Genomic DNA, 13,273 nt, shown 5'->3' with positions numbered 1-13,273 from the left:
CCCTGGTATCTTATGCTTTGCTTAAGGTACCTGGGCTTTCTGGTCCCACTCTTTAGACTCTAAGTTTAGAGTATTACATCGTTAGGTAGGTATTCTTTGTCCTTTGGTTACCTAAAAATTCTCCGGTAAACTCATCATGAAAGCCTTAATTTTATAACTTATTGATTGAGTGATAGTCTAAGACTTATGCAAGGTGTATTATGTATTTATTAAATTTAATCTGACTATTGTTAATTGTACGTTTTTTCGTTATTCATGGGATGCCACTGGATGTTCATTGCACCGATGCTGTCCGTACTTGGTAAAAGCGTCACGCTCCGCTGACAAATTTGCCCATACTTCTCATGTCAAGATTCTAAGTGAAGTATGCACTCGCGATATTTACTTATTAATGCAATCGTCAGTCAGGGTCGCCTCCTGCTTCAGCTAGGTTTAAAGACTGAGAAACTAAGAAAGATATATGGGAAAAAACTGGTATGGTTTATATAAAAGTCTAACAAATCTAGCGTATGTACTTGATTTTTTTTTGTTGGCTTTAACATCCGTTGTGGATTTTGGCCGTCTCATGAAGAGGTTTCTTAACAGATTTTTTACGAGCTATGAATGTTAGCCACTTGTTTAATGTGCTCCGGATCCCAAGACCCTCGGTTTCCAAACGTATACATTACCACTCAGCCACCGGGGGTGCTTTAATTAAAATTAATAAATGAGCGAAATAATCAATTGTTTGTATAATGAATCATATAGCTATGCTCTAAACCTAAACTAAAACAAAAAAATTATCCGGGCCTCAAAGGCTCCAAAATGGCAACCCCTAAAGCGCTGAAATTTTAACTGAAGATTCCTTGGTTAAAATTTATATCAAGGCAAAAAAATGTTGTTTAATTCACGAGATAAGAATATTTCGAGTTTTTTTTATATACTATATTATTCATACATGAAGAGAGAAATGCAATGAAATTAAATATGTCGTGTTCTGTGGTTCGGTGGAGGATAGGTATTGCAGGTGAAAGACGGTAGTAGCTATTCGTGATGATGGAGGAGGCGAGAATTTATTTACTGTTTCAAATAACAACAAGGGTACAATCGATGCAATATAATAAATATAGCGGTAATTCGGTGCGATGTGTCTTTAACGAAAACTTGTAATCCAGTGAAATGTCCAATCGACTCTGACCAGCCATTTATTGACCGTCGTACTCTGAAATAATATGTTGAAATTATTATGAAATCATGTTATTTCGTAGTGTTTTGAAATTGCAGATCCTCTATCTCATAACAATACGAAATCATATTATATATTGGTACTGACTGACTGTACGTGAAAAATTAATATTTAATAAATAATATTATAATTGAGATCTGGGTTACAGAAATCCGATGACAGCCACAAATATAAACATTGAATTTATGGACTTACCTTGGTAACGGAACAGGAAAATTATATGATGACATTATTCGACGTTAAAAATATCTCGATTTGTATTCGGAATTTACCGATGGCATCTACAATTTTACAATGAATTTAATGATGGATGACAATATAATCGAAATTGCAGGAATCGACCTCATTCTAACAGCAAAGGAACTGAAAAAACTGAGATCTTGGACGATGGATGATAGGCGATTTCTGGTATGAGATCTAAATCGATATTGGGAGTGGACAGCTTGTTATTCTTTTTATTTGGTCTGTTTGCTTGTTATTTCGCCGAAAACCGAATGTTTTATAACTCTTGGTTTACGCAGGGCTTAATTGAATTTTAAAAACTAACAATCTGTAATATTTAGTAGTCCTTAGTTCAGTGAAAATAACTACGTATAACTGTCAAAGTTTAATGTGCACTATTTATGTCGGATCTTAAGGCTATACCTCAGCTGAGGCATGGTCTAAAAAGATCGTGACTAGGCGATGCGCGGATTGCGGGTCGCGGGTGGAAATGACGCGAGCCGAATGAAATATAATTTGTCATAAAAATTCAACATGCGTTCTTTTTATGTTATGTTTATTGTTATATTTGTAATAATAATAGTATATTCATTGACATGTTTTCTTTTTCAAGTACATACATGCGGAACGTTTTTTAGTCATCTTTACACAATTTAAAGATGGCTAAAAAATTGCGTTGGCATAGTGTTCTGATATTTTCTAAATGTTTCAAATATCTAGCTAGTCGGAAAGTTAGTTAAAAATCGATTGCAAGATTTGTACCGGACAAAGAACCACGGGACAAATAAGAATACGAGCTAAGAAAAATGTTGTAAAATAACGACATTCTTAATTAAATACGAAATATGAAAAGTTTATAGCTATTAATGGCGTATACATCAGTTATGTTGATTAAAATTTTATATGAAAATTATTAGTCATATGTATTTTAATAGTTTAGGCATGAACGGGTCAATGGAATAATATAAATTAAATTTCTAGTTATTCATGATTACGCCGTGTAACTAACTATTAACATATATTGAAGTGTAATATATTTTCTTTAAATATATGCTGTTTGTATTAGTCTGCGCGCCCATTAATACCGTCAGTGGTTGAGTTTTTATGTATGTACCCTTCTAAGCCCTTGCAAGCAGACTGTCTCCTTGATTTAGTATATTGGGGTCAAATCGCAACGACCAGACGATGCAGAGAGTGCGGTGCTGTTATACCGCATGAATATTTTCATGTAATGTCATGACAATAATTAATAACACACTCATAAAAATACCACCTAACCAACAAACGCTAAATTCTGCATAGTGAACGAACAATATAAAGAAAACATGATATATTCAACTCTAAAATAAAAATGTGGATTTTATACAATGTTTTAATGTATCTTTGACTTTTTGTTTTTCCTTTATTGATAGGTGGTATTGCACCGTCAGAGAATGTTTACTGTTGCAGTAGAGCTCGTATAAAATCTGTCATTTTTCACATACAATGTTGTCAGTTTACACAGGTCAAGCAATAATCGTAAGAATTGTTGACAAATAATCAATTATGATATATCGATAAATAGGCATGACTGAAGATTGCTCATTTTGATTCTAAAAGTCGTATTTATTACAGTTCAACTGTTCGAATAAAACAATGCTCAATAAAAAATAATGTTTATAGTATTTATGTTTATATTTCAATATTGAATTATACTCGAATACTAAACAAAATACCTTTTCAAAATAATTGAATAGTATCATTATTAGCTATGTGGTTAATTTACATTAATTTGATTTGATTTCAAACTACATACTAATACCAATAATTGCCCTTCACCTACTTTCTTCTGCATTCAAATTGAATAATGAATATATATTCTATGACAGATGAATATATTCTTAAGTAGAATTGAATTCATTTTCAGTTAATTCTGCTTTGTACGAAAAGTTATTTCGGAAGAAAGAACGATGCCAATACATTTTTTAATACTTTTAGCCATCTTTAAGTAGAATTGAATTCATTTTCAGTTAATTCTGTTTTGTATGAAAAGTTATTTGGACACCATTATTGGTTGTTAGGGGTCTGGGGTCCTAACAACTAAATTATTAATATATACGTGCGTTACTATCGAAATCAATATGACATATCAAGTACAAATTTTTTTAATCGTTTAAGCTAGTCAACTCAAGTTTATATGGTTCAACTGAATTTAAAAACGTTGTATATAAAAAGTTCTTTTTATCTTGTAATTATTTTATTGTTAAAATTGCAGTGAGAGATATTTATGACTACTTGCTAACTTATTTCAAGTTATAAAAAAATATGGAGAGAATAATAAGTAGGTAAGGACATAATATGTGTAATAAAATAATATATTATTGTCAACGTCTTATATACTTAATATTTTATGCAATACGTCATTATCAAACTTTCTAAATCTCTGAAAATCTGTAAAATAATGTGAACTGCATTCTGTAATGTGAATCACTAACATTCACATCCCGGGATAATTAACCGTCGCAATACGATGCAGCATATTTACAACTTTTTTTATTGATTTTGGGGTTAAGTTGATGTTGCTGAGCCATTAAAAATTAGCCATTAATTAATTTTGGTATCTATTTATGTTTTGAAGTAATTTATTTATGGTATAAGCTGTTTAAATTTATAATATAGTTATGGTACAAATTTACGGTTCTCAAAGTGTTTTTCCAGTTAGCGCAACTTTGTCCTTTGGAGTGTGCTCTGCCAACGTCTTATTGTTAAAGACTCTCAAACTAAACTAACTTCCAGAAGAGGCGCATTTCCTTCTCTTAGTGCCTACAATCGTCTCAAAACATTCAACATCTTTGTTCCAATCAATGCAATGAGTAAGTTAAGTTTGTTCCTTGGAATACAAAATAAGTAAGTATTAGAAGTTAGTTGGCTCAACGTTGCAAGAATAGTCATCTTATAATGAAATATATTATATCAGTTATGCTGTACCCTGTTTCAAAGTATCCATAATATCATATAATTATAACGTATCAACAGATCTATATCAGTTTTCATACTTTTACCATTGTATTGTCAATTAAATAATAATTGAAAAATATCTGGAAATCGAAATTTTAAAATGGCAACAATGATGATGGCTCTAATTAACACTTTTGGAACTGTCATTCTATTTTGGTATGTACATATATTTTATTTTTACTTGACGTAACTCAACATTCTATGCATCTCGGCCTATGATGATATAAAGGCAACGTCTTGACTCTTGATTAACATTTGAGGATGGACTGGAATTAGAAGAGTGGAAATAATGCGGGACAGTGACGCATTCCCCAAAGTAATCGTCAACGTTAGTAGCGGAGCACACTGCGAGAAACATACGCGCTACGCTGTGCGCAAAGCAAGTGCTTTTTACGCCTCTCGCGCCACGCGCTAATCGCACAGCGACTGACTATCAGTGTGCTCCGCCACTCACATTGACAATTTTATTACTTGGAGGATTTGGTCGCTAAAACTGACCTACTCCTTTTTTTCAATCAATATGTTCCCATGTGCGTTTGTGTCACAGGTTCCAGGTGATGGTTTTTCGTTAAAAGTCCATTTAGAATTTAGATTCACATCATGTAACCATTGCAATCCCGGAATCCTACTCGATTTCTGGTATGTTTGAAATTCCGAGGTTTTGGAATTGGTGTTCATTCTTTTATGTGAGTAATATCATATTTCCGTAAACTAAATAAATTTAAAGAATGCGAATTGAATCAATATAATTGTCAATAAAGTGGCTAGAACATGTGTTCCGGATGCCGCCAGAGAGTACGACACTTCGTACCCTTGTGGCACAGCCTCCGTCGCCTTGGCCGGCCCTCGCTCATCCTGCAGCGATGCTACCTAAGTGATCTATGCGCTGCAGGTCTGGCATGGCGAGAGGCGCGAGAGTTGACGATGGACTGAGGGAAGTGACGCAAACTTGTGCTTGCCCTATGCCCCGATGCTGGGGCGTAACAGGGTGAAAGAAGAAGAAGAATTTAAAATACCTAGGTATATGGCAGAGTAATACCGGATTTACCATATCTAATATTGTAACATTTTACGAGACGATTGTTATAATTAGGTACATAATGTATTTTATGAAAAATATGTATAATTTAGCAGACATCATTACCCTTTTATAATATAAAGGTTAATTTTAAAGGTTTTGGTAAAACTATTAAAAATAAATAATTTGATCCAAGCATTATACGTCACATTTTTTTAGTTTTATAAAATTTGCAACTTTATTACGTAGGTACTTACCTAACTATAAAACTTTTCCCTATTCAACATTAAAAAAAAATGTGTCTTACTTACTTTGAGAAAAAAAAAACAGAAAATTATATAAGTATGTACGTATTTTGGGAAAATGTTATGTTTTCCACAATCACATGATTCCAGGATATCTCTACCAACCCATTTTACGTCATCAGTTCACTGTCATCACAGCATTCACAGTTGTCAGAAATTAGTTGTCATGTTTAAAATTTAAAGTACCTACCGGCGGATATCCAGTTGCTTTATGTTTATTTTGTGTAGGGATTTCTGAATCTCTGTATTTTATTCACATTGCGGCGCTAGTTGTTTTAATACTTACATTTTATGAATTGAATACATTCGATTGGTTACCACTTTAAAACTATTTATGGGCATTGTTATTTCAATGTTTTTATTGTTGGAGAAATAAATCAATGTGCACTATTTATATCAATTATTTTCAATCATTATGTATGTTTAATATATTGTCGTATTTAGATAAAAAAACGTAATAGAAAATAAACATTAAATATAATTAAGGGGGTACATGCTCGTCGTAGGTCAAAATTGAGTTTTTATTGTATTTTCAAACCATGATCCTGGACACTCCTTAAACGTTGTAGATAATCTATTTATATAATTTTGAAGCCTTATTATCCTTTATAGTTATTTTAAACATTTGATGACTGCATGAAGTATTTTTGTTACATAAAATAGTATTCTTTTAAACCTCTCGCTCTAATGTTTTAGAATATAGTCATATTTCGGTACAGAACTGTGCAGTGGTGTTAAGATTTTTTACATTTATTAATTTTTAAACGCATTTATAAAACCATTAGTATAATTTATTACGAGATAATTTTTGTAAAATATTCACGATAAAAAAATATTTTGATAATCTCTGTGATCCCAAATTTGACAAGAATTAGGCATTTTATTATTCAAAAATCGGCAAGATTAACACATTTGAAGATGATTCTAAAGATATTTATTATAAGCTATGTCTTTGACCATTCAAGTGTGATAAAAATCTTATGAATAATGATTGCTTTATAAGAATTATTGACCTAAGAATAAGGTAGTGTTTTTTTGAAATACGCCATTTCTTTTGTCATTCCCTAGTGGTTAAGCTACAACATACGGCCGTAGCCATAAAATGACAAACTATAATTAAAGTAGGGAGTAAAATTATGTTAACGCGCGTGTTTGAACATGTACCTAACCGAATTTATTTTTATTTTTTTTTTAAACGGTACATGTTCAAACACGCGCGTCAATATCATTTTACTCCCTACTTCAATTATAGTTTGTCAATTTATGGCTACGGCCGTATGTTGTAGCTTAACCACTAGGGAATGACAAAAATGGCGTATTTCAAAAAAACACTACCTTATTCTTAGGTCAATAATTATTATAAAGCAATCATTATTCATAAGATGTTTATCACACTTGAATGGTCGAAGACATAGCTTATAATAAATATCTTTAGAATCATCTTGAAATGTGTTAATCTTGCCGATTTTTTGAATAATAAAATGCCTAATTCTTGTCAAATTTGGGATCACAGAGATTATCAATATAATTTTTTATCGTGAATATTTTACAAAAATTATCTCGTAATAAATTATACTAATGGTTTTATAAATGCGTTTAAAAATTAATAAATGTAAAAAATCTTAACACCACTGCACAGTTATGTACCGAAATATGACTATATTCTAAAACATTAGAGCGAGAGGTTTAAAAGAATACTATTTTATGTAACAAAAATACTTCATGCAGTCATCAAATGTTTAAAATAACTATAAAGGATAATAAGGCTTCAAAATTATATAAATAGATTATCTACAACGTTTAAGGAGTGTCCAGGATCATGGTTTGAATATACAATAAAAACTCAATTTTTACCTTCGACGAGCATGTCCCCCCTTAAGCTCTGTACTTATTGAGTCTGAAAGAATTAATATACACAGATAAGATAATAAAAGTCGTAAGGCAATAAAGACATGAAACTCTATGTCGACTTGTCATTAATGTCTTATTGATATTTACATTTAAACATTAATAAAATAATATAAACTTTTTTAATTATAGTGCAGGATCCCATAGACTTCTCGTATACATAATATGCGGAACGCATTCTGACAATTGGAATAGGTTTTAGGGGTCACCAAGATATATAATGTCGATGTTGCCAGGCGATATTAGTGGTCAATTTTTTTTTATTGAGGTTTTAATTTTTTTTCTTATAACCCGCCAAAAATTGTTCTGAATTCTTCAATAAAACCAAGACAGAATCAGGGATTGATTGAAAATGCAATAATTGTACCATGCCATCGGCATGGTCGTAGAACGGTTCGTCCCATTTGAAAAAATAAAAATAGCGGGTAGTGCAATGTGATCAAAATTATCGATTCTTAGGATCCTCCATGGCATAAATTATTTTATTTAGTATTCTATACAAACATGCTACTAAATAAAATAATTTAAGCCATGGAGGATCCTAAGAATCGATAATTTTGATCACATTGCACTACCCGCTATTTTTATTTTTTCAAATGGGACGAACCGTTCTTCGACCGTGCCGATGGCATGGTACAATTATTGCATTTTCAATTAATCCCTGATTCGGTCTTGGTTTTATTGAAGAATTCAGAACAATTTTTGGTGGGTTATAAGAAAAAAAATTAAAACATCAATAAAAAAAATTGACCACTAATATCGCCTGGCAACATCAACATTATATATCTCGGTGACCCCTAAAACCTATTCCAATTGTCAGAATGCGTTCCGCATATTATGTATACGAAAAGTCTATGGGATCCTGCACTATTATAATATTGTTTATTCAAAGCGCGTGTACTTGTTATTTGACACGGCCCATTATTAATTTTATCAGCCAGCTTTTTATTATTTACTCAATAAATACAAACAAAAGCTTATCGGAAGATTAAGCTTTGTTATTAATAAATTAAATATAATCAAATCATTATTTATATTATTGAAATGAAGCCGCCACGCGTCGGGCAGTGAGTGTGTTGAACAGGTGTTTAAAATAAACAAGAGATATTGTCAGTATCAACAATCTTATTTTATTACACTATAATCTTATAATTATTTTTAGTTGTTACTATATTATCTCTTTGTATGTAATGAACGCTCTCAGACGCTTCGTACCTAGAGTACGATAGAGGCATGCAAAAATTATCAATGCTATGAAGTACCTACCTACTAGGGATTCCAATCCCGGGATCCCGAGCTATTTTCGATACTTATGAATCCCGGGATTGATAAACATAATTTCGGGATTGATTTTTTTATCAATTTTTATGGAAAATAAAATAAAAGCGAAAATATAACAGAAAAAATGCTTTTAATAAAAAATAACTACATTAGAAATAAACTGAGTTTGAATGAAGTTTGATTTATACCCATGTGTAGGTTGCCGATTAATTTTATTTTTTCACATAAATTATTAAAAATGGAAAGATTGCAAAAAACAATGCTTTGGACTTTTAACTAAGTAATTCCACCATGATGTCATACGTTTTACGGCAGTTTCGTATTTGGCTGACTTATTAGATTTATGAAGCGGAAAGGCCATAAGTACGCCATGATTATTTGCTTTACTATTTTAAATCTCGTTAATTCTTTCATTAAGTCTTTACTATCAGAAACAGCAATCTCCTATTAAATTCACATTGTTATTTATATTACAATATTATTTACTCCATTAAACTTGTATATTTCCAAGATTGAACGTATACAATATTAACAATAAATGTCTTTTATACTAAATTTATTTTTGACCGATTTTATCAATGTTATTTGTAAATATAAAATTTTTATATTAACAATGGAAAAAATGCCAATCCCGGGATTGTCAAATTGTAATCCCGAAATCCCGGGATCAGAATTTTGGGTCGGGATTGGATTCCCTACTACCTACCAAATCTTTATGATCGATACTTCGATATCAACTTACTTTCTTTCAATATACAAATATCCTTGGCAAACAAGCATTATTTGGTACCGGCACATGCAAGTGTCGATATCCGCACTATTAGCCAGCTCTCACATCTAAACTCGTCTCGACTAGAGTTGGGTTTCGGGAATTTCCCGACGAGAATTCTCGAGAAATTTTCGAGATTTTCCATCCCGAATCTCGAAAATTGAAATTTTTAACATTTCGGGAAATCCCGGATCTTGATAATCTTTTCTCGGGATTCGGGATTTCTTTATTATCAAATATTGATTGAAAAAACGATTTTCTATATGAAAAACGTGAACAGAAAACACAAAACGTTCAAAGACTGATCGGGGCATTTAATATGCCAATGTCGACTCAAAATGAGCGCAATTTTTGCAACATCATGGGATTTTGTGTCTCAAAGGCGTACGCGATTGTCAGACGCAGCGATTCACAGTCTGTGTTTTTTAAAATTCTATTTTAATAAGTAAGGTTTTGAATTATTTTTGTTTTCTTAATTCTATTTTGTTGTCTTCTTACATAAATAAAAAAAATAATATTTTTTTGGAACTTGTCTGTTTTCACACTGATTTTAGGATTTTTACAGTTTTTTTTAAATTTCCCGACATCTCGAGAATTCTTTTCTGGAAATCCCGAATCTCAAGAATTCAAAATTTCATCATTTCGGGAAATCCCGAATCTCGAGATTGAGATTTTATCGAGAAATACCCAACTAGTCTCGACTGCAACACGTCAAATATGTTGATGTAATTTTGGTGGCATTCACAAAACGCATGTAACTAAATCTACCGCCGCATACAGCATGATTGCAACCTTTCAAAACTTTCAAAACAGCCGGAGTCACATGCAACTATTTTCACCCGACATGCAGGGCAGGTATAATCTCGAAATGTCGCAATTCGTCATTCATTTCGGGTTGCCGTGTGACATGACTGTCATAGCACGGCATCGCCTATACGCACATAAGAAAGTTGCATGTTGCGCTCAGTTTTGATTTATGACCATTATCCGAGTCGAGATGATTTTCAATGCGCTTTAATCTTGGTAATGAACCCACGGTTTGCAACTCAACCACTGATGGGATCTGTTGAACCCACAGGTAGTTACCACGTGTGCGTATTGTGTGAGGCATAATAATTATTAAGATGGAGTCTGCTTCAGTTTGTCTGGGTTGCGGAACAACGTAGACTTACATTAACGTCCCTCGTGCTTTGATAGTGTATCCTAGATATACAGTTCGAAATAAACCACCAATATTTTTCGCCAAAACATTTAGTCGCCCTTCCCTCGGTAAACCTGATGTAACTACATAATGTTTTGTTGATTGAGTTAGATTAGGTGAGATAGGTACCTATAAGAAATTGTTTCCTTCTTTCCTTCCAGTGGTTCTACAGCCCAAATCGTGCTTTCTTGACCTCCTCTATTTTCCTCGTTTCTCAGCTGTCTCCAGCTAGTTAACTGCGTCTAACCTCACTCCATATGATATCCACCAGAGCCATGGTCATCTCACCTTTCGCTTCCCATCTAGGTGCTTAGGTAATGTTGGGTGAGGTCTGGTCAAGGATAATTTTTGGCATACGGTGGATATGCCCTGCACATTTTAAACCCTGGCTGCATTGTACCTACAGATACAAGATGCCCCTTTTCTGCTTGGTTCCTAAAATCTTCTTCTGAACTTTACTTCCAAAGTTAGTCGTTCTAACAAAAGTTTTCACGATTTGCTGCCGTATTAGGTATAGACATGGCGTTGTTACGTCTTGCCAAATCCTACAAAGCCGACGTATTTCGCGCCTACATCGATGTACGAGTAGCTTTATTTGAGTATGTACTGAGTTCCGATATATCGGGTTTGGAGGTTTAGTCCGTAAGGGCGATGTCGAAATGTGGTCGCCAAAGGCTACATTGATGTAGGCGTGAAAATTGTCTCTGTCATGCTTTCTGATGAGTAGGATTTAGCAAAACTAACTAAAACAAACTTGTACAATTCACTATAATTCTATTTGTAAAGTGAAATTCTCACAAGTAAATACTATCAAATATACATCTATGTATCAAATATACTTGAAACACGTACGTCTACTGCAAAGTAGGTTTATATAGGTATTATCATTATCTTCCTATACCTACCTACAGCACGTAGGTTCCCTCAAAAACCACTTTTAGTTGAAAAGTTTTAAGTGTAGAATTGAAACATTGTCCGTCTGGGTAGTCTTGGTAGCCAGAGAGGGGTGGATTTAAATAGCATTTGAAACCAGCGTTAATTTGTCCAATCCCTACTCAGAGGGTTGCGAATATAAGCATATTACAAGCATTTAATATCATCATCATCATCAGCTGGGGTCAATTCACTGCTGGATGAAGGCCTCCCCAAGCTTCTTCCAACTCTCTCGGTCCTGTGTCATTCGCTGCCACGTATTTCCGCCGAACTTTACCAGTTCGTCAATCCAGCGGCTTTTAGGGCGACCCTGTGGCCGTTTCGTGCCCCTTGGGTACCACTGCCATCCTTTCGGCGAGCAATGTGCCCCGCCCATCTCTATTTCAGCTGTTTGGCAACGTCTATTACATCGCGTTCTCCTGTCTGCTTCCTAACCCATTCGTTTCTCTTACGGTCCTTTCGCGTGATGCCCAACATACACCTCTCCACGCCTCGCTGTGCGACTCTTAGCTTTTGGACATCTCTCGTGTTGAGGGTCCACGTCTCGCAGCCATACGTGAGCACGGGTAGCACACATTGGTTGAACACCCTACGCTTAAGACATAATGGTACGTCACTCTTGAAGATACCATTCAGACGTCCGAAAGCACTCCATCCCAGCTTTGTTCTTCGAGCAATTTCATCGTGCATGCTTCCGTCTATGGGCACCTGCTGTCCGAGATAGACGTATCTGCTGACTTGCTCGAGTCAGGTACCATTAATACAGATAATTACAGGGTCCGAAAAACAGTTCCTCATCACTTTTGTCTTTGAGACATTTATCTTTAGGCCGACCGTTTGACTGACATCCGCGAGTTCTTGGATTCTATTTTGGAGGTCTTTGGGTCTTGTGAGAGTATAACAACATCATCTGCAAAGCACAGGTGACTGAGGTACTCCCCATTAATTGAAACACCTTTTTCCTCTCAATCAAGTCTCCTAAATAAGTCCTCAAGAGTAGCGGTACAAGCATTTAATATACCTAATATAATATGTTCAAATATACGAATCAACAAAATGTAACTATGATTCGATGATTCGATTTTTAGACTGGCAAAAGAAAGTACCTACTTACCTACTTGATGTTTTATAGTTTATACAGTGCAAGTACATAATCGGTTGAGCGAGTGACTAACAACCATTCCTCGTAAAAGTTTGTTTTATTTCATTTATTTTGTTGGTATTATCGTCTATGTTTTAAGGCATTTAGCTACAACGGTAACGGTAACGGTAACGTTCTATTATAGGTAGTAATGTGATATTAAAAGTAATTGGATTCATTATTGGACATCCTTAGTCTTGCCCGGTATTATTGTCATCACCATCATCTGCCGGGGCGATAAACTGCTGGATGCAGGAATCTGAAAACAGGAGG

General features: G+C 33.9%; 1 protein-coding gene across 2 annotated transcripts in view; it reads left to right on the top strand.

Moving 5' to 3' along the window:
• LOC147063418 (tRNA dimethylallyltransferase) overlaps positions 1–13,273 on the top strand; it is a 577,495-nt gene that overhangs the window by 33,295 nt on the left and 530,927 nt on the right. The window lies entirely within an intron of this gene.

The sequence above is a fragment of the Rhyacophila brunnea genome, unplaced genomic scaffold (genome assembly GCF_057557595.1).
Source record: "Rhyacophila brunnea isolate RB1 unplaced genomic scaffold, BYU_Rbru_1.0 scaffold_9, whole genome shotgun sequence".
NCBI lineage: Eukaryota > Metazoa > Arthropoda > Insecta > Trichoptera > Rhyacophilidae > Rhyacophila > Rhyacophila brunnea.
The sequence above is the reverse complement of the archived record's forward strand: the minus strand, read 5'-3'. Positions and strand labels throughout refer to the sequence as shown.